Source organism: Mytilus galloprovincialis, chromosome 6, assembly GCF_965363235.1.
Source record: "Mytilus galloprovincialis chromosome 6, xbMytGall1.hap1.1, whole genome shotgun sequence".
NCBI classification, from domain to species: domain Eukaryota; kingdom Metazoa; phylum Mollusca; class Bivalvia; order Mytilida; family Mytilidae; genus Mytilus; species Mytilus galloprovincialis.
Genome location: NC_134843.1, coordinates 15,371,202 through 15,377,627, shown reverse-complemented (window position 1 = coordinate 15,377,627; position 6,426 = coordinate 15,371,202).

The window sequence follows — 6,426 nt, the reverse complement described above, 5'->3', positions numbered from 1 at the left end:
TGCAATTTTCTTTTTACAATTTGAAATGTGATGTCCCTAATTTCTAAATTGTGATGATTTTCAAATTATTTTTTCATTGATATTACTGAATACTTTGTTGATATTAAAACATATTTCATACAACACTTAAAGTTGCACTTAACTGTTTAAAAAAAAACTGCAGTTTCATGATAAATGGTGTGATTATAGGGTGCCAGGGTACTATTTTAAATCATCTGTTAATTATATTGTCTAAAATCTAACTTTTTGATGAATCAGTGTGTACTTTATTGGAATTCCTCATTAAATATGAACTTCTAGGCCTATCAGTTTTCTCTAGTAAAGGCTAGTGAAAGACTCAATTAGCCTCTCTGGCAGACATAACTGCATTTATCTTTATAACTTCAAATTATATAATAACGACTATAATATTTAATTTTTGACCCGCAATCCATCAGTGTTAAAAAATTGAATTAACCTGAAATATTACTCAAAAATTTCTCTTTTTTTACAGGATTGATGGAGAAAGTCAGATATTTCAACACCATCAAATCCACAGGATACCATCCATCACACTGTCTTAAGGTCAAGGATACAATGGGGTATGACAAATGACCAAAAAATAACAAGGTTTATTTATAATGGAAAGTATTCATAAGAGTAGAGTTACAAATGTGGTGGAACATGAGTGTTATTTTTGTAACATATTCTTTTCTCAATATTATATGTACTGCCACAGATGATTTATGTACATGTATTATATTATATTAAGTGATTAAATTTGAGAATAATACTCATATTAAACAATATTTTCCATTGGCAGCTTGTGTCACTAACATAATTGAGTCAACGTTCATGAATGGAAATTTTCAAAATTTATTTTTTACTGTTTTAAGATTTATAAAAATTTCGTAGGGAAATGTATTGAAAAATATTCTCCTTGAGCTGGCCCCAAGGTCATAACACTTTTGAGTATGATTATCGTACTGGACTCATAAATCAACCAATCAAATTACTGGATTTTGTGTTTCAAATTTCGCTTGAGAATTTGATTGTTCTTAGTTAAGTTTTATCAGTAAGGACAACCATTTGATACAGTACATGAGTATGGGAGAATTGTTCATTCATTAGTACTGATATTGAATTGTGCCGTTGATGCCATCAACTGATCAATATGGTTGCAGCTGAGGTTCTTGCGTTTTCAAGTCAGGCATTTGTAAATTAAAAAAATGTTTGGTATTTGACCTCAAGGTCTTATTCTTGTTCATGTTTATGTCCAGAATCATTTCTTTTTGCCTTTGTTGATGTGCTGACTTTTTTGTTGTGGACCATTTGAATTAAGAAGTGGATTTGGAGGCCTAGAGGAAGATTTTGACAAAAGCATGATCCAGATGTTATTGATAATTTTAATATTATAATTCTGGTTTTGAAGAAAAATAATAACTTTCCCTTGTTTAAACTTGAATACCCTTAAAAAGCTTATATTTGAAAAAGTAATTAGTTTCATATAAAAGTTTTTGATTGTAGTTTTTTGCAAGGTGAGCCTCTTGGTTTTTTTTTAACTTCAGGGAACCACATTTATCTTTCGTGCTATTCAAAATAAGGCAGAGTATCTTAGGACCAGGTCTTGTTCAGAAAGTTATCAATTTTCAAAGGAGATAGCTGCTTTAGGATTTAAATTCAAAATGCAAAGCACCAAAGTTTTTTTTTCGAGAATGATGCATTACACATGATATAGCAAAGGGACTTGAATATTTAAATTATATTGTCTCCCCTGGCTAAAGTTAAGCTTAGATTAGGAAGATTTTACTGTACATAGAAAGCAACATTAATAGCATATTAAATCAAATCTGTTTGGAAGTGATAAAACTGATTTATTATAGAATTTTTTTTTTAGAAGTCGTGAACTTTATCCTTTACTGTAAGAAATTTACGAGTACAGAAATGATTAGAAAGTGGAAAACGTACAGAACTGATTGTTGGTTATAGTGGAAAACATTTGGAGAACTCTGACTTTACTGTGACCTTGAAACTTAGAAAGATCAGTAAGATCCAGGTATTTGAAATTATAGGGAGATAACTCATTAGATATGAACTATTGTTTCCTTTATAGTGGAATACATTTGGAGAAATCTGACTTTACTGTGACCTTGAGACTAAAAAGATCAGTAAGATCCAGGTATTTGAAATTTTACTGGAGATAACTCATTAGATATGAAATATTGTTTCCTTTATGTGAAATTAATTCACGATAGACAAGTCATTAATCTCACTTTTTATCTTGAGTTGAGATATTTATTCAGTCATAATTTTTGATACATTATTTTTTAATTTTTTGGATGAAATATAACTCTTTTCTATTAAAAAGATCATGATTTATAATTTTTCTTCAACAAGAAGAGAAATTACACATGTAATAGTATGAATTTTTTGGAAAAACACACCTCAAGTGTGCCGTCAAAACCAACATTTAAATAAATGTTTGTTTTTTCAGTTCATCTTCAAAGAGAAAAAAATGGCCATTTATTTTTCTATCTTCAATTACATCTAATAAATGGGCCTATTAACATGATAGGGTATAATGACTACCAGATCTTTGGGTTCTAGATCCAGCGTTACCTTTTGATAAATTGTCTAGTTGGTTATACTGATGTATATTTTGTGATAATTTGGTTAACGTTATTTGGTAATGGGAAATGTCATATTTTGTGGGCAGAAATAGTGAGAAATGTGTTTTTGAAGGGTAAACCATTAACTTTACATCTCCTAATTATCTGCTAAAAGTCGTTCCACATTTATCTTTCAAATCTGAAGACTTTTTTTCACTAAGGTAAGATTTTAAATCTTGATGACATATTATATATTTTATATTGGGGAAAATGTTTTACATCTCTTTATAAACGATATGGGTCCAGTTCTGTTGTCTATTTAAAACAAATTTAAAAACTGATTTCAAGGTTTTCAAGAGACACTGCATACATCAAAAAACAAATATGCATTAAGAAGATTAATTTCTCTTTATGAACATTGGTTTAGTCCATTTAAAACAAATTTGTTCTTCATGTGGGCTTAATTTTAATTCCTGTCTTAGGGTTTTGATTATTCAATCTTTTAACATCATAATCTCATGCTTTTTATATTGATCAGAATGCATTTGATGTTAGATATACCCAGCAAGACCGTTTTCTGTTGTCCATTTAAAACAGATTTACGATTCTTGTTCCAATGGAATTATTGGGTAGAAGACAACCTAATATATTTTATATTGATCATGTATGTCTGTCTGCCCTGCAGGATCATATCTCTGTTTTGTTTGTTACATGCTGATGAAATGGGGTGTCTTGGCAAACAATAATTAATCAATCATTTCATGAAAAAAGTTACAGGAGCATATAAAGTGTCTCTTTGTCCTTTCTTCATGCTTGTGTAAGAAACAAATGCTTTCCTGGCCTTGTGTTCGTAAAACTTTCAAGTACAATTTTTGTACTCAGACTCAGAAATCAACCAATAAAAGAACTGGATTTGATTTTTCCTCAATTGAGCACACATTTTGAACTCAAGAGTGCTGAGTAAGATTTATGACAGACCCTTGATAATTAACCTTCGATAGATTGGAATGAAATAAACAGGGAAGCTATAGGGGAGGGAATAAAACATTCACATTTACTACTAATTAGAATATATTTTGGCCTCATATTAAACCAGTTTGGACTGTTCTCATCACTAATTGTTTATTAGACACTTAGACACTTACCCACTATATTCTTAAGTTATCCAGTATAAAATTGTATTCTTGGAGTTTGTGTTATTCAACCAACCTTAACATTGCCACGCTTTTCCCATCACTTGGCGTCCGTCGTCGTCTTCCGTCGTCGTTAACTTTTACAAAAATCTTCTCCTCTGAAACTACTGAGCCAAAGTTAACCAAACTTGGCCACAATCATCATTGGGGTATCTAGTTTAAAAAATGTGTGGCGTGACCCCGCCAACCAACCAAGATGGCTGCCATGGCTAAAAATAGAACATAGGGGTAAAATTGTTCATCAAGTCAAGATCTCTCTGCCCTGAAATTTTCAGATGAATCGGACAACCGGTTGTTGGGTTGCTGCCCCTGAATTGGTAATTTTAAGGAAATTTTGCTGTTTTTGGTTATTATCTTGAATATTATTACAGATAGAGATTAACTGTAAACAAACAGCAATAATGTTCAAAAAAGTAAGATTTACATATAAGTCAACATGACCGAAATGGTCAGTTGACCCCTTTAGGAGTTATTGCCCTTTATAGTCAATTTTTAACCATTTTTCGTAAATCTTAGTAATCTATTCCAAAAATTTTCTCCTCTGAAACTACTGGGCCAAATTTAACCAAACTTGGCCACAATTATCTGTGGGGTATCTAGTTTAAAAAATGTGTGGCGTGACCCGGCCAACCAACCAAGATGGCTGCCATGGCTAAAAATAGAACATAGGGGTGAAATGTAGATTTTGACTTAAATCTCTGAAACCAAAGGATTTAGAGCAAATCTGACGTGGAGTAAAATCGTTCATCAAGTGAAAATCTATCTACCCTGAAACTTTCAAATGAATCGGACAACGGGTTGTTGGGTTGCTGCCCCGAAATAAGTAATTTGAAGGAAATTTTGCAGATTTTGGTTATTATATTGAATATTATTATAGAAAGAGATAAAATGTAATCAGCAATAATGATCAGCAAAGTAAGATCTACAAATAAGTTAATATGACTGAAATGGTCAGTTAACCCCTTAAGGAGTTATTGCCCTTAATAGTCAATTTTGAACAATTTTTCGTAAATTTTTGTAATCTTTTACAAAAATCTTCTCCTGAAACTACTGGGCCAAATTAAACCAAACTTGGCCACAATCATCATTGGGGTATATTGTTAAAAAAAATTGTGGCATGACCCCGCCAACCAACCAAGATGGCTGCCATGGCTAAAAATAGAACATAGGGGAAAAATGCAGTTTTTGGCTTATATCTCAAAAACAAAAGCATTTAGAGCAAATCTGACAAGGGATAAAATTAATTATCAGGTCAAGATCTATCTGCCCTGAAATTTTCAGACAAATCGGACAACCTGTTGTTGGGTTGCTGCCCCCGAATTAGTAATTTTATGGAGATTTTGCAGATTTTGGTTATTATCTTGAATATAATAATAGATAGAGATAAACTGTAAACAGCAATAATGTTCAGCAAAATAAGATCTACAAATAAGTCAACAAGACCAAAATTGTCAATTGACCCCTTAAGGAGTTATTGCTCTTTATAGTCAATTGTTAACAATTTTTGTAAATTTTTAGGAAATATTTTCCACTGTAATTACTGGGCCAAGTTCATTATAGATAGAGATAACTGTAGCAACAAGAATATTCAGTAAAGAAAGATCTACAAACAAATCACCATCACCAAAACTCAATTTTGTCATGAATTTATCTGTGTTTATTGTTAATATGCACATAGACCAAGGTGAGCAACACAGGCTCTTGAGAGTCTCTAGTTTTACCTTCAAGCTGCTAACTATGAATAAAAGGGAATAGTGTTCCGAAGGTCCTTAAAAAGTATGACGGAAATATTTGTTAGATGAGCCGACAGGCAAAGTGATTGTAATTTAGCTCTAATACAATAATAGTATTAAAAAAGGGTTTCTAACAACTATATTTTTCCTGGAATAGTCCTGACCTAATTGTTAAGTTTGTCACAACAATAAATGTACATATTGGTTAAGAGTGCACATTCTTATTTTAAATGTCAAATGAACAAGGTATTTGATCTGATATCACTAAAAGTGTACAACTTAAAATGATGATCATACTTTTCTCTTAAACAATGCCGTGGCAAATTCATTAGAGTATAAATAAGCAGTGGCGGATCCAGCCATTTAAAAAAAGGGGGTTCCTAACCCAGGACAAAGGGGGGGTTCCAACTATATGTTCCCATTCAAATGCATTGATTGGCCAACAAAAAAGGGGGTTCCATCATTCCCCCCCCCCCTCCTGGATCCGCCAATGAAATAAGTCATTTCAACTGGCAATACTACTGTGGATTCAGTTATTTTCGTTAGTATTAATTTTGGTAGATTGCTAAAACTTACATATTCATGATTATTTGATTTCGTGTTTTTTTGCCAATATTTGTATACAAAGCCTATTAAAAATACGTTATTAGTAGATTATTTGAAATCGTGGTTCACCTGTACCCACAAAAACAACAATAAACTGGTATCCAACGAATAATAATGAATCCACAGTAAGCTATAACAAGACAGTCACTTTAGGCAATACACATGTTTGACAAGTAATTCTAGAACTTGAGTGATTGATTATAAAATCCAATATGATAAAAATATATGATCCCGGGTGAATGTCTTGCTGAAAAGGATCTGACAACACTCCATAGCATTCTACTTTATGTTTTAGTAATTATTACA